The sequence below is a fragment of the Monomorium pharaonis genome, chromosome 7 (assembly GCF_013373865.1).
Source record: "Monomorium pharaonis isolate MP-MQ-018 chromosome 7, ASM1337386v2, whole genome shotgun sequence".
NCBI lineage: Eukaryota > Metazoa > Arthropoda > Insecta > Hymenoptera > Formicidae > Monomorium > Monomorium pharaonis.
The window spans coordinates 6,721,125-6,741,647 of NC_050473.1; the positions used below are offsets into that span (position 1 = coordinate 6,721,125).

The 20,523-nt window shown below is 46.4% G+C and overlaps 1 protein-coding gene across 18 annotated transcripts in view; it reads right to left on the reverse strand.

Annotated features, from left to right (window-relative positions):
- The window catches only part of LOC105831941 (plasma membrane calcium-transporting ATPase 3), a 94,830-nt gene extending 74,714 nt beyond the window's left edge, over window positions 1-20,116 (reverse strand). For 13 of the 18 annotated variants that reach the window (XR_004964158.1, XR_004964159.1, XM_036290072.1 and 10 more), the window contains exon 1: window positions 19,029-19,826. The gene's annotated coding sequence lies outside the window, so the exon portion shown is untranslated. Of the gene's footprint in view, window positions 1-19,028; window positions 19,827-19,955 lie in introns of those variants that run through there. The other 5 variants (XM_012672446.3, XM_036290063.1, XM_012672448.3 and 2 more) reach the window with 5 other exon arrangements.
- Between the last annotated feature and the right edge of the window lie 407 nt (window positions 20,117-20,523).

Below are 20,523 nucleotides of genomic sequence, written 5' to 3' on the forward strand. Positions count from 1 at the left end.
ATCCGTCCGACCGTGAATCGTCATCATCGGCGGCATTCACTTCCCATGACTAATTGCGACCGTAAACTCCGGGGGGAAGTCCCTGTTATACACGCAGTCGCGCTTTGTAAACCGCGCGTTTAACGAAACGTCCGTGCGAATTTGCGAATCCGCGATCCGCGGCGTCTCTCGCCGAAACGTCGATATTATTCGTAAAGATTCGAAAGTGTGTTTATAGGTCATCTGGTGGGAGATCGCCGACGGCGTGTGTGTGCGAGTGTGCGCGATTAATATTAATTAATTAACCGCCGCGCATTTATCAGGAAGCGCGTTTCGCGATGCGACGGTGCGAAGCGAGGCGCGTAATTCTCGACGGTTTTACGCGCGTGTCCAATAATTTATTTACCGAGACTAACGCTCTCGCATGATTGGACTCGCGAGATCCACTCTCGCGCGCGTCGTCATAATGATTGACAATTAAAGCCCCGACGTAAACGCCGCCGCTGACGTCGCGGCGTCGCGCATTCCTGCCGCTTCCCTGCTCTACCATAGTCACCTCTCTGTCACCATCTTCCTCTTTGCGGCCGATCTATTTTTCGATCGGCGATCAAGAACCATTCTTCCCAATCGCGCACACTTAACTGTACCGTAGATTCAATTTGCATCGTATTATTATGTTACGGCCACAATTGCGTTAATTAAAAGCGTAATGGAATAGGAAGAGTGAAAATTGTACTCTTCCTATTCCATTACGTTTAACGTTCCGTACTCTATGCAGATACCTATATCGAGACTCACCAACGTGGGCGTGAAACATAATCGCGCTATATATTATTGACATAAAAAAAAACTTTAAACGTAAAGATGAAAACATTTCTCATCATATTTAACATCTTCATCGGTCGAATTTTACTTAATATTGTAAAAAATTTGTTTGTCTATTGTTGCGAAATGTATACAAAACACGTGGAAATCATATCGGGAAAAAGAGAGAGAGAAAGAGAGAGAGAGAAAGCGTTTATAGAAAGGGTTGTAGTCGTCGAGGTACGGTAGAGCGCGAGTCATCGATCTACACTACTGATCTATGCGCGTTGACCTACACTACTGCAGCTTCGAAATTAGGTCAGGACATTTCCAATTTGCATACAGATGTGAGATACAGTATCGTACGGATCGGAGGAAAAATGTCCATTAATAATAGTTAATGCCGCGAGCGAGGTGGAAAAGCGGTTCGACCATTTACCAAAACTCTCTTGAGTGATGTGTTATTTATATTAAATTAATTATTTAACTTATATTAAATTAAAAAAAAAAGGAGAGGCCGCGCAGAAAAAAATATACCACTAATGAAAACTAAACGAGGACAAATGGGTGTTCTTTGAGCGTTATTTTTTTCCCACTCGTTAATCAATTCTTAACGCGCGGATAGATAAAGCAAAATAAGTTTCACTTAATGAACATGAAAGTTTAACGCACAACATAAATCCTTTAAACTTTCGCGTTCATTCATAATAAATATCTATCTCGCTTCTGCACTAACACATGATCCGTCAGTTTACGGATTTAGGATTACCGTGGTTAGTAATTTAACGGGGCGCTATAGCATTCTCCTACAGTCGTTTCATTTTTGAAACGAATCGACGAAGCTCATCGGCATCCCCCGGAGCTGCATATCTCGCCGATAATCAAAATGAATTATCCCGTTGGAATTACCCCAATTTCGGTCGACGACTGAGAAACGGTATTCGCATGAGGATTGTTAACAAGCGTAAAATGATTACGCCACCTCTCACAACGCGTAATTCGGACACGAGTGCAAATCCGCGCTGAAAAAAAGAATATTTGGTATTTGTGACTATAATGAAATATTAAAATAATATTTAGGAGCTCCATTTTTATAGTTATTGCTGCTATAAGGCAAGTAATAATTGCAAACAAGTGTTACATCGCTAGAAAAAATAGTTGTAATTGTTATGATTTAAATAAAGTTGGCATCAAAAATGACTATAATCATTTCGATGTTAACTATATTTAAAATAATTGTAATAATATTTTCACCAATATAACACATTATACTGTTGAGTATTATAAAATTACATTTAGGTCAATTCTTTGAGTTTACTTTACGTTTTGTTATTTTTAACTTTCATACGCGGCGAAATTTATTATTTTTAATACGAAATATAGTTAAAAGAACAACTTTACTTCAGTAATGGAATTGGTTTGTTTTAAAATAAGCAGCGTCTATATAACGTAAAATTTTTAACATACAAGAGTATTAATTTATTATAATATAATTGTATTATTTATGAATATTTTATGTCAAAGTGATATTCAACACTCCTTAGTGTTAAAATAATGCAATTTATGGGTAAGTTAACATAAAAGTAATGTAGTTTTCAAATTTCAAGATAAATAAAATGTACATGTGTATATCGATCTTTTAAAAATGATAATTTTTTTTTAGAAACATCCATAATTTGTCTCTAAACTGTGTCAGTGTTATATTTAATTTTTTACATAATACTTTTGTTACTTTCCAACATATTCATCTTGTGTCAAATCCAACACAAAACTTTTTACCACGTATAATTATACAACTATAATTACACATTTAATCATATTCACGAATACCAAAACATTCTCTCTCTCTCTCTCTCTCTCTCTCTCTCTCTCTCTCTCTCTCTCTCTCTCTCTCTCTCTCTCTCTCTCTCTCTCTCTCGATGGTTAAATCGACAGTACCTACGAATCTATCTCTGGGATAACAACAGCGGTGTCTCCCTGCATCGGGGCTCCAAGGCGGCGGCGTGAAAACGATCCTCCTTTCGTGCAATCGAGGTAACCGCGAGCTGCTGCCTGTCTGCCCGAATAAGATAAAAGGCTTGACGGATATCTCGGTGATACCACATCGCCGCACCACGTGCTCCGATAACGCGTCAAAATAATTGTCATGTAAACCCGTCGGCTGTCGTAAGACGGCAATCTGACGTCAATCGCCCGCGATGCGGTTTGTCCTATGTTTGTAAAACCCGGTGTGGCGCGATGCGGCGACGATTCGCGAACGAGACCGTAGATCGCGCGCGTAATGACGGTGGTGATCCGTTGCGAGGGGGGGAGAGGGGGGGGGGGAGGGCGAGGGGCGACACGAGAGAGAGTGCAACTCTGTAATTTTCGGCGAGCTCTCGGATTCCCGACCCCGCCCGCTGGCTGACACGCGAAAGCGATCCCCGGTGGTTTGCCCGCGACGCCGTCATCGAAATTGTATTTCCCGGCCGCCTTTTGCTCCCTCGAGCAGCCTGTATATCCCTTTTCAACGTCGAACATCGATATCGATAACAATTTACGAGTGCCGTTTTAAATATCAACAATCGTCTTTTTTTTTACATATATATTTAGATTCTTGTTTGAGACACATTCTCGTTTTTTTTTTTATCGAGCGCTATAATCTTTGAGAACACTCTCTCCATTCAAACGTCTCGTAATGAGCTCGATATCGAGCCGCGTAAAAGAGTCGATGTTCCATCGATCTTTTTCCGAGATTGACGTTAGATTGACGTTTCGCATTTGCAGACTGCAGGGGAAAAAATCAAGGGAGGGGGGGGGGAGGAGAGAGAGAAGGAAAGATCTTGCTTCGGAAATGAATCAGCGTTATCTACGCTACGGGGAAATGCAAACGAACTGCTTGCTTATCACGGCTCGCGTGCGGCAATCCCTTATACACGCGAACGGATTCTTTCCGCGCGCGCGGGAAAGACGGCGCGGGGCATATTGGGAACTAAATGGGAGACTAAGCACCTCGTGTAATAATCGCCGGCCGGGAAAATATCCGCGCCTCCGGATGAATGCACACATCCGCCGTATTCATAATGGGCGAGAGTTTGCGGGGGAATAAAGAATCACAAAGGGAAACACCGCCTGTTCACCTTCCTCCCATGCAGTCTTTTCACTCCGATAATTTGAAAAAAGAGAAAGAAACATGACAAAGGAAGAAAAAAAGGGAGAGGGGAGAGGACTCTCCCGTACGTGAGATATCTGGGAGAGGAATCGCGGAGGAACGTATGAGAGCAGCATCGCAGATAAAGTAAAAATTTAGATAGCGCGGTTTTTTTCGCGCGCGATAAATTCACACTATCTTATCGCAAATTATACAATACGGAGCCTATAATGCATTCACTGAGCTCTATGTGTGTGTGTGTAGAGTTCAATTTTGTAAATGTGCCTCCTCTCCGCGGAATAATAATTCGCCCGAGAGTCGAGAGAGTTGAAGTTTGTTCGTCCGCGGCGGCGGCGGCGGATCCTCCGAACGGACAGGCCCGTCATATTTACATCTGATCTTCGACGTGCATCCCCCTCGTATGCCTATCACTTCCGGAATATGATTGATGGACGGACTGTCCGCGTCTGCACGGCGGTAATGACGCGGCCCTGACTGTCGTCGTCGTCGTCGTCGTCGTCGTCGACGCGCCGCGATTCATCATCATACGGAAAAATAATTGCGCGGAACGTTATTGCCTCGCGGTGGAATTGCATCGCGTGTCAGCGCGGCGAAATTATGCAACGACGACGTTGTCGGGAGGCGGGGAGGGACGGCGGCGAATCGTTGCACGTACTTGAAATAATGCATCGCGCCGGATCTCTTCGGAGAGGTTCTTCTTTCGCGCGCGGGGGATACACGCTATATCCACGATTGGCATTCGCGATTCGCGTGTCCCGAGGAACACGTCACGATTTTCAATTGGAAGCGAAGCCTCGCGACCGATGATGGCGTAAGCAAGCAACGTGATTACGAGCGCGATTTACAGGAACCGGCGACCGATGATGACTATATACGCGGTGTTAATAATCGAGAAAACGCGCGTTGGCGAACGAGTTCCACGGAAATCAGTGTCGGAGTGGTTTCTTCCGAGACCTGTGGCAAGTTTTTAAGTCATCCTTACAGAAATGTAATAGTAAATGCAATGGCAGTATTGATAAATTATTTTATTTTATTTTATTAGCTTGTTGTACTTATTAAGAGCTCAGTGCTTTTAATACTCAAAATAAGTAACAGAGAGACTGCATAAGGGGTTTGTTATAAATGGATAAAAAATGTTTTACATCACAATGAAAGGCTTATGTATATTAATTTGTAAATATTTTATATGAATAACACATACGTAAAGAAAAAAAAAGGGAAAATGGCGTAGTTCTATTGTGTGCGAATTTTGGGAATTTTTCTATTGTGTGCTAATTTGGGAATTGTTCATTTTTTATTATAACGTGAAAACATTAATTATTACAAAATATGAACGGTATTATAAAAACCGCTAACACCGTCTAATAGATAATTTTATTTTTAGCTTTTGTTGCTTTAAGAAATACAAAAACAAAATAGTATTGACCATCCTCTATTGCCAATATTATATTTCTATAAGAATAATTATATTGCCTGATATAATAATAAATATATAATTATTTATGAATCTAAAAATAACGGAGAGAGCTCAACATTGAGCTGAAACATGTAATATAATGTTATAAAATTTGTCTCTGAATTTGCTTTCTTTTGATACATTAATTCTGCGCATTGCATTGAAAAAAAAAGGATACTTAAAAATCTATTTGTGCGACATAAATTTATATCCCGGGAAATAAATCTTTATTTGAATACGGTGAAGTATATATAAAATTTTATTCCTGGCAAATCAATTAATAAGAAAAACGAGATATGTTTCACAGAAATGTATATTTCATCACACAATCAGTTTTTTTTCTCATTAATAAATATCAAAGTCACAAATAACATTTGCTTGCTAACATTTCGACTTTTCCTCCTTGATAAATAATTACTGCTGGCACGGTAAATGTAACAAGAACGAATAATTACGTGAGCTTCTGACTTTTGTATTTCTATTTATGTTTTATTCTTACACTGGATACAAATTTTATTTACAGTACTTTCAGTGTTACTCTCGTAATCAAATCACCCTCCCGAAAGTTTCAGGGAATCGGGAACTGCAAACTGTTCGCGTAGGATCGTCGAATTCGGACGAACGCGAAGCGTACAAATAAAACGCGTCGCGGTTTTTTAAAAAGCAACGCGACGCGGTGTTAACGATGTAAGTATGTAACCAATATTGGATCGATTGACCCGAATCCCGACGTTGGAAAGGGGATAAATAATAGTCGCGACCTGATTCTACGATAATTCCTATCGAGAGCGGCGACGGCGGCGTCGTCCGCGGCCCTTGTTTCTCATCGACGGAACACCTTATTGCGCGAGGCGACCATATCGATTAATCCTTTAAAAGGTCATGTCAATATAACGGCAGAAAATGCAATATGCATTGACACGACGCGGCTCGTGGCTTGACAAAGAACCGCGCGCGGTGTATACACCTCGATCTCATTATACTTCAACAACGACAGTCGTGCGCGAATAAAAGTCCGTGCCGATCGTTTTAATGTCAGCCCAGCGCTCGCGAAATTGCAACGTGCGTGCGCACGAGAGAAAGAGAGAGAGAAATTTTACACGATTTTGCACACCGTATCGCGAATAAACGCACACGGGTGAGTGCGCACGGGTGCAAGCACTTCCATCGCACGCCGTTGCGTTTCGATACGATGTTTAATCCCGCTAATACAAAGCCCGTTCAAATTTCACACGAAAAAGCCCGACCCGGCGCAAAATGCGCGAGAAATGCAGCGAGAATTTCACAGCGCCGCCGCGATAAAGAGTCACTTGAGGTCGAGCGGCCGAATTTTCCCGTTAATACGAAACGTAATGAAGAGAATAATTTATTGCCTGTTGCAGCTTTTGTATACCAAGAAGCAACTTGGTTCGTAATTTTCAACGTTAACCGTGCGCGTTCGCACATTCATCTTTTACAATTATCTGACTAGCTAAAATTTAACACATACATATACGACGCTTTTTTCTCATTATTTTTATTCCATAAATTTTTTTTTAATATTATAATATATAATATAATAAGGCAATATAAAATTATAATAATTTTATATTGCCGTTAATAGGCTGTGTTAGATAGATTAAAAAAAATAAGAGAAGATTGCGTATAAATGATCATTTTTGTTATAAGAGTTATTAGATTTTAGTTAGTTAATAAATTCAAGGAACAAATGATTGAGGATATATTAATATTGTTTCTACAGAATGAATTAAAATGGGAAATGTGCGTTAATATTTAAACTTTAAAGTTTCTACATGAAAGTTGTGTGAATAACGTAATTTTTTTATTTAATAATTTATACATTTTTTTACTTCGTTTATTACTAAAAATTAAATTATTTTAAAAAATAATGGCAAAAATCTCGATTTTTTTTCTATATAAATACTTTAAGTATTCAGATGATTTTTCCAAGGATAACTTTATTACGATTCTAAGCTTAGTTGTTCTGTAATAAGCTTTGTTTATTTACGAGACAACTAGTCTCTACATCACAATAAAATATAAATCTTGAATACTTAAAGTATTGTATTAAAAAATTCAGATTTTCTTCGATTTCGTATTTTTTTCTCGTTCTTGAAATAATTTTTGATTCAAATATTAGAAAATCGCTGTTAAATTATTTTTATTACTTCAAATGCAATATAAAGCAATATGTAATTTTTTAATAATCCCTTTCATTATTTTAAAAATGGGTGTAATAAATCCTTAAGTTTTATATATCATAAACAAAGTTCCTTCTTGGCGTGTAAGCTAAAGTAAATAAATTCCGTTCCATTCGCATTACTTCTATCCTAAGAGCCCCTTATGTTTATCCACTTATCCTCGCGTTTGCCCTTCTTTTTATTTATTAATACTTTTGCTTGTCACCTAAATCTTGAACAAAATCCCTCGACATTTTATTTATGCTCCCCTCGTACCTTTGTACTTTAATCTTATTTTCTTTTCTTATCCTACATCCTTGACTTTGCCTCCAACCTCCTTCCGCCTCTTCAACCCGTTTGCACGGGCACGTAATGTATCGAGCAAAAATACTCGCGCGAAAGGAAGACCCGTCCGCGTATCGCGTTCTGTTGACGGCACCTCAATGGCGCATTCTAAAATTCTATCTCGATACCATCAAAGTCAGCATCACTCGCGAGCATGGCACGCAGTAACAAAATAATATTTGTGTACACAGAAAACAATGCAGTTTAGCCTTGAACGGCGACGGCAGCGGCAGCTTCTCATCTCTCTCGTATATGAGGACTATACATCACCGGGGGATGTCAAAAGCATATCTTCAGCGCTATATGCCCGGCCGTCGATGCGGCTAAATTTACCGAAACATTTGCGCACAGATCGCAGACGCGAAGCCGCTGTAGATGTCGGAAAAATAGATCCGAATAAAAAAAAAAAGGAAGAAACGGAGAAAAGAGAAGAGCGAAAAGAGAGCTTTCGCGCGACGAGGGAGACACTTAGGGTGAACGGAAGGGAGAAATTAAATGCTCCACCCCAATATTCCTCGGACCGTGAGGAAGATTACATCTCGCACTCGACACGCGAGCCGAGCGGAGAGAAACATCGCTCATCGTTCCGGCGCGGTTTATTTTGTCAAATAACCAATAGCATTTTTTCTCCCCCCCCCCTCACGAACGCAATCCATTTGCGAATGTGGCGGGAAAGAAATTAATGGCGCGAGGTGCTGAAAGCGCCTCTCGGCGCTTAGATCATCTCGGATTTCGAAGCGGGAGGGGGGAAGGGACGGACGGGGGCTCGCGATAAATCGATAAAACCGGCGACGGATAAAAACGCGCGATTAACGGACTTTTATCACGTGTCACCGTAATCTTTTCTCACGGGCAGCGCGCTCTCTTTGCGCGAATGCCTTTTAATCGGGCCGTGGTGTGCAGCAACGGCAACGTGTGTATGTACGTTAACAGTTAACGCGACATTCTGCTACCGCCAGCATCTCTCTCTCTCTCTCTCTCTCTCTCTTTCTATCGTCGGCATCTCCTCCTCCCTATTTTTACACGCATCCAGCCACGACGTGTAAAAAGTGAAGGATATAAATAACCTCACCTATTTACATGTTAAATTGGATTACACATGCGCGTGTGTATCGATACGGCACAGTGCGAAAAAACCCCCGGACGAGAATAACTTACGAACGAGGTAAATTATCAGCTTTTAAAAGTCGTTAATATTGGAGAGAGAGAGAGAGAGAGAGAGCGAGAAAATGTGTACACACAACACACACACACACACAAAACACGCACATGTACATACATCAGTCACTTTGCAACGAGGCCGAGATTAACAAGGAGCGAAACCTCCACGAGGAGAGGAAGATAAAAAGGGGGAGGAAAAGGGAAGGGAGAAGGCGGAAAAAGAGACAAGAAAGGAGAAGGCGAGATTCCAGATATGCTATAGCTTCGCGATATTTAAATAGGCTCTCGCGGCGACACGCACGCATTGCGTGAAATTAATTTCTATTTTCGGAGACGGCCGGGAAACGTGTGAAGAATTTAGAGCGCGGGGTATACGTAATTCCGAGGTAAAATCTCAAGGCGCGCGACAAGGAGAGGAGCAGCCCAAATCAAAAGAGAGAGAAGAGAGAGAGAGAGAGAGAGAGAGAGTCGAAAGCGTCAAAGGGTCGCGATATAATCGAGATAATTGCACGCGCGTGATGAGCGCGGCGAGGGAAGTGCATATGTATATGCGTTAACATCCCAGCTGCGAAAGAGAGGAGGCGGCTATTTTATTTCGCCATTATGCATGGAGAATCCGGCATATAATATATCCCAGGTGCATATCGCGCGCGCGGTGTCCATTTAAAAAGGTCAATTTATTTTTACCTTCCGTTTTTATTAAGTTAATTCCGATTTAATAGAATGATCCTCGGCGGATTGAAACGCACGATTCGTTAGTTGGATGCAGGATGATTATAACAGCCATGGGAGAATTCTTTATTTATGCCCGACATGCGCGCGTATCGCGAGGGAATTTGCGATACAGAGAGAGAGAGACTCATGTTTTTGCAAATTTCGAAGGGGGACGAGATAGATCATGATAATGAATCGATCGATCGCGCGACAGATCCCCCTTCCCCCGCGCTGTTGCCGCCGGAGCGAATCGAGTGAATCAGCTGGACGGGCTAGCCGGGAGAGAAAAGAGGGAGGGGAACTAATTGATTCGGGTTAAGTACATTGTATTTTATCCACGTGCCCGATATATCAGATTACGAAGGCAAAGTGTAAACACAATCAAGCGGCGAGCGAAAAGGCCGCTCGCAAACTAAATTGAGAGATCGACCGAGATTCATCATCCATCGATTGCACCTTATCGCTCTCGATCCTGCCCCTCCCTCCCGCCCCTCTGTGTCTCGCTGCTATTGGTAACAAGATGCACGGAGAGAAGTGTTTCGCTTATCGGGACAACGATTTGTTTGTTAATTACAGATGATTTGGTACGAGGCGTTTGATTTGCTATGCAAATCATTCCTCGTCATTCGTCAATTGAAAAATTGTATGTTGCCTGCGATGCGAACTACATTAGTTCTTTCTATTTGTTTGGTATACGACATACACCGTCAGTATGATCTGAAATATCAGCGACACTAATACTGTGATTTAAAAAAAGTAGTTAATCTGACTAAATTTTTCAATTTAATTAAACTTTTTTAGTTGAAAATTAAAAAATTGTCAGTGTGTGGCTCCTTCGATGAAATTTGGCAAATTCATCTCTTTAGAAGGTATCGTTGCTGATTTTTCGCCCGTTTAAGTTTGCGAGCGTTTAAGTTACCGCTCGAAACTAAAATCCTATTAGGTTTCGGCAATTCGAAACACAAGCAAAGTATACAAGTGCTACCTAATTCGCCTTACAAAGTTCCGCCTTCGGTCGCCCGTAGCTCGGTGACTATCAAAACCCCCAATATCTTGGAATTTTAGAGCCCGTCGTCAAAACGATGGGAAATATCAGAATGCTCTTCCCCTCCCCGTGTACACGGGACGGGTTGGAGGTGTAATTATAATCTAGCGGCGAGTCGCGCGTCGGCAATTTATAGACGCGGTAATTCTTGCTTTAAGCGCGAGACAGAAATCGGCGGCAGCCTGGCCAGCCTCATCTTCGGCCGGACGTGATCGATTCATTCCGGGGCCGATCAATTATTCAGCGTTTCGCTCGAAATTGAAGTTCCACACGTCGGCCTTCGCGGGTATTAACTTCGATTAAGGTTCCCTCCCCGAAGCGGGCGCCGCGCGCGGACGGCAAAATAGACGGTATTATTAGTAACGGGATTAAAATAGCGGGCGATTAGACCCGCCGTTGCCTTGATCCGGGCGAATTTTGTGCCGTCGCTGTAAATCTCGACGAAGCCGCCCGAGTTTAGCCCTTTTAACCCGGCCGCGCGGACGTTTCACGTGAAATCCTTTTGAAGGATATCCGGCAAGTGAAATTGCATCAAAATTAAATCACACTGCAGTTATCAAAATGATTCCCTTTTTTTTTTTTTTATTTTATAGTGAGAAATCGTTGCGACGATAGAGGCGGAAATAATCGCGGTCGATATCTGATGGGATGATAATGAGAGCGCGGCACGTCGAATCGCATACAATGGCGATGCGTAATCGCATAAATGGTACAATGGCAAGACGACGTGTGACAACAATCGCATCCCGGCAAATAGAGGAGGAGCCGAGCGCGCACGGACACATATGTATGTATGTGTGTGTGTGTGTGTGTGTGTGTTAAATACTTTTAGCGCGATTCCTATAACGCGCGGCAACTGCGCTAACAAACCGCAGCCTCATTAGCAAGTTTGTCATCCGTGACTGAGCGTGTTAAATCACGTCCATTAACCCCTCGGAGAGCGGAAGCGTGCCGCGTCCTGTGAAAACACGAAGGAATCCTACCTACCGGATAATCGATCCGGGGAGGAGGGCTCGCGAGGATATCGCGAGCGTCGTACAGGGACGCACCAAAACTATCGGGCCGACGCGAAATCGATCTAAACGGACGCCACTTCCCTCCTCCCCGCCGGTATATTCTGCCTCATTTTTCTCCCCCGTCCGCCGGAAAACGCGGGTGAACGCAAACTCCGCTCGCGGAGGTATACGCGTGTATTTTTGTCGCTCTTATTGGATATTAAATATCCTATGAGGCGACGACTTCGATATCAGTTCGTAAGGGAAAGGTCAAGGCAAAATGTGAAACGTTCTAACAATAATTAATGCGCGTTTCGACATGCGCCCGTGCAGAGTGCGTGCGTGTCTCGCGTGACAGGGCGCGCGCGCGAGGGCGGCGGAATTTTCAATTCCCACTCCAAAGAGAGAGAGAGAGAAAGAGATAGAGAGACGGCAGCGAGATGTCGCGTTTCCTCGCGAGCACGTCGAACGCCGGTAATTACCGCCGATCGCCGTGACAGCCTCCCGTCGTTGTCGCGGAGCAATTCATCATCCGATTCGAGAAATATTTCAACGAGCACGACAAATGGATTCTGCAAGGCGTTTCAGCACACAATCGAGCCGCTCCGGATGGCACGTTGCATCCTTTCCGGAAGAGCTTCTTCGTTCGCAGCCGGGATGTATCGTTTTTATTTTCGTTATCTGCTCGGATGATACGCGGATGAAAACGACGCGCGGGAGCGTCCCTTGAATATTTCCGCCGCGGAGAATTTCGCTTTTTGCATAATTCAACCTCGTACATAAATAATTGCGACAATAAAAAGTAATTGTGCGCGGGGCGTCCTTATCGCAAAATATACTGCCGCTCGTTCGCCTTCATTAACCGTCTCGCTCGGAGACCGCGCCCGGACGCGGAGTAGTAAATGATTTAACCAATAATTGACGTAATTAAAACAGGTCGGCGCAGCGATGAGCGGCCGGATGCGAAAGAGTTAAATGAACGCGGGCGGGTTGTCGAGCCGTGGTTGCTCGCGGGATCTGTTTGTTTTAATCGCGTTGCTCGCGATGATCGCGATGCCTTTCGATGGCAGAGAGGGAGGGGAAGGGGGGTGTGCGGATGGTCGAGTTAGGCCATAAATTTCGTAAATTGCCGGCCGTATGGAAATCAAGGGGGAAGCATCCGCGAAGTATTTTTAACCGTTATCGCCTGGCGTTCGCCGTAGACCATCGAGACGAAAAATTTGACTAGGTGGCAGATATGTAACTTTTAATACTCGAGGGAGAGCTGAAAGGGGGAGGGTGGGCCGGGAGAGAGGGTCTGAGTACATATCTCGTCGGGGATTAAAAATAACTAAAGACACGTGTAATATGCTCTTCTGTTTGGTGGCTAGAAATACACACACAGTCGCGCCGACGAGGCACCCAATTCTCTCTTTCGTCCTCTCTCTCTCTCTCTCTCTCTCTCTCTCTCTCTCTTTTTTCCCTAAACTTTCTCGAGCGTAACTCGTGCGGTTTACTCATCCGCGAGTAAATATCGAACCCCCCCTGTATTAACGGCCGTACATATGGAGGCTATAGCGAGTGTGTCCCGGGACCATCCGAGAGTGTGCTTTCAACGGTAGAAAATAAAGACGGGAGGAGGAACGGCGATTCTTAAAGCTGCACTGGAGAAAAAAGGTCTGGTAATACAGCTAAATGTATTTTGCTTAGCGTGCTGACACAACGGGGTATTGCCGAGCGCATTAACTGTAACCAACCGTTTGAAAATAATCATTGAATATTTAGAAAAATAAAATTGGCTCAGTTGATTTTTCCTGTATTAACCAAATATTTGATTGAAATTATTTCACCAAAGTTTTTGATAAACCGTCAGTTAGGCTCGATTACTTTTAACGGACCTTTTCAATATCGTATTGACCCAAACTATTTTTCCCATTTCGTCGACTCTGCCGCAAATTTGGACATGTACAGAAAAAAAAAAGTGAAACGTTCCGGGTCATATTGCGCAGATTTTTAGAACTAATTTTAGAAAAATTACTGCTGATCCAGTCCGACCAAGCGGAGTGAAAAGTAAAACAGAGTCGTCCAGGGTAGGTTAAGAACGGTCTCGCGGCACTGTCGAGGTATCGAAAATTAAAAAGTATTGGCGAAACAAGAAAACACGAGATATTTATAATAACATACACGTTTGATATTTTTCGCTGGGCCGCGCGCGGGCGGACGGCGAAGAGTTATTTTTTCCCTCGGCCTTAACCGGACATTAATTCGTCCGCGACGGTTCGCGAATATGTAAATTTTTTTTGTTCTCCCGAAGTATGCGTGGCATTGGACGCACACGTCGCCGCGCGCTGAATCGTGTCCAGAAAATTGGCTTTCGGAGTTGCGAATTGGCTCGTTTCGCGTGCATTCGCGTCGTGCATCGCGCACCTCCTCCTCCTCCTCCTTCTCCTCAGACGGCGTGTGTTACAAATAATAGTCGCGCAACTTGGCGGTGGGCGCGATATAAGCGCTATTCGATTTATTTATAACCGTTAGATATGTCATACGGTTCGTATATATTTTTAACCAGTTCACAGCCCGATAACGGAAAGAGATTGCCAAGTGTGTTATTTATAATCCGCGACTGTGACCAAACAATTCGCCGGCCGTGCGTGCAATGCGTGAAAATTCCCCGTCGAAACGGACGTATACGCGCGCATCCCTGCGCATCAGCGAGAGGAGCGAGAGGAGCGAGAGTTACCGCACCCCTCGAAACACACGCATTTCGGCGAACAGAGGGGGAGGTGTGAATTGTTAACCGGCTCGCCCGATAACACATTAGCTCTCTCGCCGGCGTTTCTGCGTCGGGTAATAATACGCGGTTTACGCATGCAATCTCTCGCGTACGAAAGATCACGGTAAACACCCTCCCCGCAAGGAGAGGGTGAAGGGGAGATGGGAACCTTCACGCGGAAACGCAAATTAAAATCGACTCTCCGCGCCCGAACCAAAGATAATAATAACAATTTACATTCGAGGGAGGAAAATGTGCGCGCGAATCCGTTTCCAGCGAAGTCTTCCGAACGCGAAGTCAATTTAGTCATCGTATCGGTCGGCCGAGTATCGGGTTAAATATATCGAGTTCAAAAGGAAAACGATCGGGCGCCCGCCCGAAGAAAGCGTCCGGGATCGATTAATCGATCAAAGACGACGGCGCGTCGCCGCCGTCCCTGCGCCGCGCGCGCGAACCGTCTGACAACGACCGTCTATTTCTACTTGCAGCGCTACGCTCGGCTTTCCATCTCCCGGGAGCGAGAGCCGCACATGAACCACCGCCGCCGCCGCCGCGGCGGCGGTTTTAGAGGTCTTACTCGTCGCAATTCTCCACGTCCTATAAACAACCGCCACACGGAAAACGTACTCTTGACGGCAGTCGTTATCCCGGGGCGATGTTATTAACCCTTAATCGGTCTTCGTGTGTCTTGGCACGCGGCCATCGGCAAAAAAATCACTTTCGACCCGGTCGTTTTCCCCTCGGTCGTGACAGTTTTGGCAGGAAAGAAGGCGCGAGTGCGGGGGAGGTTTACCTCCCGCCTAATTTTGCTGCCTCGCGATTTCCTACGTCATTTAGAAAAAACATTACATGTATAATTTTATATATTTTGTATAACATGTAAGTATAAATTCTAGGCTTTTAGAATTCAAGTACATAGATTAAGGAGCAATTTAAATCTCGCTAAATGTATATTTTAGCCTCGCGTTATATATTTTAAAAACACATATATATCGTTAAATCGTTTTAGGTAAGTTTACTTATAATCATTCCTTTATAAAAATATAACACTGGACAGTATTAAATTGGCTAGTAATTAATACCTATTTTTAATACCTATTAAAAGTACTGCTGTTAGTACTTTTAGTACTAAAAATAAGCAATAATTACCGGCCAATTTATTACTGCCCAATATTATATTTTTATAAAAGTTGTACATTTGCAAAACTTAATTCTAATGAACCAGAATTACGATATTTTTAATAACAATAAAGATTGATCTGCACAGTAAAGGCACCGGCAGTGATGCGCGCTAATTTTTTTTTTTTTTTTTAAGTTGACCAACATTTTCTTGTGTGTTTGCCTTTTAACTTAACGATCGGATAATTTTCATTGTTTTTAACTGCTAGAAAAAAAATTGCCGAAGAAAAGCAAGCTGAACATATTACATAAATATATACTGTTAAAGATGTTAAAAAGACAAGCGTAAAGAACAGCGTTTTCATAAACGCACGAGATTACGTATCTGGCGTAAAATGTTATTTCGTCCGCGCGAAAAATCAATTTCTATTCTCGTATTCTTTTCGGGATATTCGTGCGAGATGTGAACGATAGCATCAGAATGTGTTAACATTGGCCGGGAGCTCTAGAGAAGCAGAAGTTTAATAACGACCGACCGTGGATATGAATCAGTATTTCTGTAAGCTCGCAAACTTTCCTCTCACCCTAATATGCAAATTTATTACGTTTTTCTTTTTTCTCGACTAACGTCGCGTTTTCAGCGCCGCGAGGAGATCCAGGTGTCCAAGAGACGAAGTGCACGATGAGTAGGAGAGAAGAGAGAATTCTCTCCCTCTTGCCCCTCACCTCACGTCACCTGGTCCGCAGCCGTTTATACATTTCCACCAGTCGTTATCTATCATTACGGGTGTCAAAATTTGGCTCGGACGGGGGCCCCCCCCAAGAGATCCATTCCGTCGGAAAAGTCGGGACGCGCGCGTTCAGGTTTCATCGACAGCGGGGCGTACCGGTAATCCGCCAAACATTTTGATGCTCCGCGACGGGCGGAAAAATAAACGGCGTTAATACGCCGCGGCTCCCTGGCCTGGACGAGAAGAGGGAAGGCGCGTGTGCGGTCGCGGAGCGGTTCAATACCAAAATTCCTACTACCGTCGCCGGCAGCACCGAAATAACTTAACGGCCCTCTATTCAGCATTTCCTATCCCGCACGAACGCACTTTTCTCTCCGTTCTCGTCGTCGTCGTCCTCCTCCTCCCCCTCCTCCTCCTCCTGCTCGTCGTCGTCATCGTCGCGCGCGCAAAGTTCGCACGTGCGTAATTATCGGCGACCCTCTATCGATTCGTTTCGGGCCGGTTTCGTCGTGGTAACGAGCGAGCGAACGAACGAACGAACGAACGAACGAGCGAGCGGACGAACGGCTGTCAAAGGTTGGGTATATTTCCTCGGCAAGTGAGTCTAGGTCACCCGTATATCGGGTCGATACCACGAAAGCGGGACAAAGGCGAGTCTTCGACTGTGCCTCACGCGTATTACAGTCGGAGCTGACCAGAAGCTGCTGCCTGGCTCGCGCCGCACGAAAAGCGAGCGGCAAAAAAGCTCGGTCTCTTGTCTCACCTTGCTCTTTCCGGCAGGCAGGCAGGCAGGCAGGCAGGCAGGCAGGCAGGCAGGCAGGCAGGTAGGAGAGAGGGAAAGGAAAGAGTGACGAGGGGAGAAGAAGACAGAGTGATAGAGAGAGAAAGAAAAAAAGAGAGAAGCCACCCTCGAGAGACCTCGCACCCTCGCGGAGGGATCTATGCCACCGGAAGCCAACAAGGAGGACCCTGCGGTGCACGCACGCGACGCGTGCGAGCGCGTGGAGGGCCGAGATCGCGCCCACGTGAGGCACGCGATACGGCGCGTGTAAATTGGCCGACGCGAACCCCCTTGGATGCGAGTCAGTCGTAGTAGTACAGACTGATGATGATCGTCGTCGAACGTCCCAGACCGTTAGCGTCAGAGAATTCCCGGAGTCTCCTCGCGTCGCCCTCGAAGATGCGATTCGAGAGGAGGAGAAGACGTTGGGGGTTACGCGCGCTTTCGTGTGTAAAACCGCGAATGGAAAATTTCTAAAACATAGCGTATCGATTAACTCTCTCTCTCTCTCTCTCTCTCTTTCTCTCTGTCTCTTCTCTCACCCCTATGGTCAGCGTTTCACGTTTGCGCCGCGTGACCACCAGCAGTCGAGATTTCGGGAGGATCTGGAGGAGAATCCGTAAGGGCGCTCCCTCGTCTTTCGTCACTCGTCGCACGTAGGAACGTTATCGGGGGAGATTTCATCGGGAACCTACTACCCTGGCTCTACTTGTAGCCAGGGTGGCGCGCTGTCGCGAGCGAATTTCGCGAGCTCAAGTCGTCGTCGTCGTCGTCGGCGGCGGCGTGTCTCGTGGCGACCGCACACACGACCGGACCGGTTTACATCCCCTAATCGAAAGTCGGTTTTCCCCCGACAATGCGCCTGCCCGATCCCGGGGCACGCGTCATGCAGGAGACTCTCTCTCTCTCTCTCTTCCTCTCTTGGTGTGTCTCTTTCTCTCTTTATCTCCGTCTCTCGCTCCCTCTCAGAGTCCGCTGGCAGGTCTGCTGGCACTCCCGAAATAATGTTCGGAAGAACGGTGGAACGCAGGAGAGAGGAACAGCGAGCGAGGTGAAGGCGACGTGCGGGGCCAGGGGAAGAGACGTCGGTGCGCACACCGAGGGAAGCGCAGACTACGATATCCAGAGGAGGAAGAGATGAGAAAGGAGAGCGGAACAAGAAACGCCCGGATCGAGCGCGTTACATAATTTTCGTAACTCCACGGAGAAGCGGAGAGGGCGACGCCGAGGCTGGTGGGGATGGGGAGTGGACGATGGTCGTCTACGACGACTACGACGAGGAGCTCTGCCCCGAGGTACCCCGTGCGCGGGAGCGAGAGCGAGGGAGAGAGGGTGGAAAGAAAAAGAAAGAGAGAGAGAGAGAGAGAAAGAGAGAACGATCGACGTACGCGAGTGTACGTGTGCGCGAATAGGTAAATGGATGGATGAATAAATGGCACGGGGGAGATAGTAAAGAGGGGATGAGCGAGAAGTAGGGAGAGAAGGGAGGAGAAAGAGAAGAGTAAACACAGCTAAATAGAGAGATTGCGAGAGAGAGAGAGAGAGAGAAGCAAATATATTTAAATAGAAAGAAAACAAAAGAGAGAGAGAGAGAGAGAGAACAAGAGAGAAAAGAGAGGGATGAAAAAGAAGGGGGAGGTGGAGGAAACAGTAGAGGCTCGTGTTCTGGTGGGCGGAATGGCGAATCAATCCTCGACGAGGGGAAGGGGCGCATGAGGGTGAGGAGGGAGGGAAAGAGGGGGATGATGATGAAGAGGAGGAGGAGGTGGTGGTGGCGAAGGGGTGGCGACGGTAGTGTGGCGACATACTACTCACCGTGGACGGTGGCAGCAAGATGTCTGCGCGGTGTCTCTTCTTCCTCGACGGTGGCAAGAGAGAGGAAAACCCGATGTCACATACGCCGCTTCATCGGGCCACTGTGCTGCCGCTTAATACCACTCCGCGCGGTGCTCCTCGCCCGCCTTCTTCACCTTCTGCCACTAAAAATAAACTCGCTCGCTGTGCCGTGCGCTCCTCTGGCTGCCCCCGCGCGCGCGCTCGCGACACTCTCCCTCCCTCCGCTCACGCACACACTCACTCTGTCTCTCTCGCTCTCTCTTTCTCTCTCACACACACATGCACACGCACATTTTCTTTCTTTCTCTCTTTCTCTCCCTCTCTCTCTTTCTCTCGTTCGCGCCTCACGTCTTGTAACGCGACCGACACATTTATCCGCGCTTTCAGGCCGCTCTCTCGGACATTCTCGCGCACCTCTCGCGCTCCGACGACCGACCAACCGCTCGATTCCCTAGAATCGAGGAGGTGGCACTGTGTCGCCACTCGCCGCCGCTTGTCGCCGCTACCACCACCGCCACCACCACCACCATCACCACCACCACCACCACCACCGTCGCAACCGTGCTGGATGGTGATGGTGAGGACGGCGCGCCGATAGCGATTCTTCGACGTACGGAGCGGCAGCTGGGAGAGATGTCGAGACCCGCGTCGCGACTCCGGGTCGCGACAGATTCCTCCTCCGGGGAGGGCGAGGGCGAACGAGAGAGAATTCAAAAGAGAGGAGGAATGGCGATTGCACGAGAGCGAGGCGAAGACGCAGGAAAGCCAAGAGGAAACACGCACGCACGCACGCACGCACGCACGCATGCACTCGCGGTGGTGCGTCCGTTATTTCGTACTCCGCGCGAGCGGAAGGACGGTTTGACAGACGCGCGCAGGCACGCACGCACGCACGCACGTTCTTACCCCCGGCCGAGGGGTGCCACTGTACTCGTACTACTCGTACCGAGAGCGCGGGACTGTCGCGCTCGCGGCGCTCTTCAGTTCCTCGTGGTCTCGTCGGTGGCCCTTCCTCCCACCCTACTGGTGGTATCGACTGCGCCGGCGGCAGCGGCGGCGGCGGCGGCGGCAGCAGCAGCAGCAGCAGCGGCGGCGGCGATGACGACGACGCGATGACGACGGCGGCGGCGGTTCTCGACGACGGCGGCGACGACGACGGCGGTGCGGGGCGGTCTTTTCTCCTTGATGCCTCTTTTCATATAGCCAAGGCCGCCACGCCGTTCACCGCTACCTGGTAGCACCCAGTGATGGTAGCGCGCGTTACCGCTGGTGGCGACCGGCGAACGACCGCGACGACGGCATCCGCGCATCGACGACGAGCCGATGATGACGACCGAACGAGGACAACGACGACGGGCGAGAGAAAGAAAGAAAGAAAGAGATAGAGAGAGAGAGAGAGAGACGAGGAGACACACGACTACACCGCGACGACGACAACGATTATACTCCGGTTAGCTCGCTCTCGCTTCCCGCC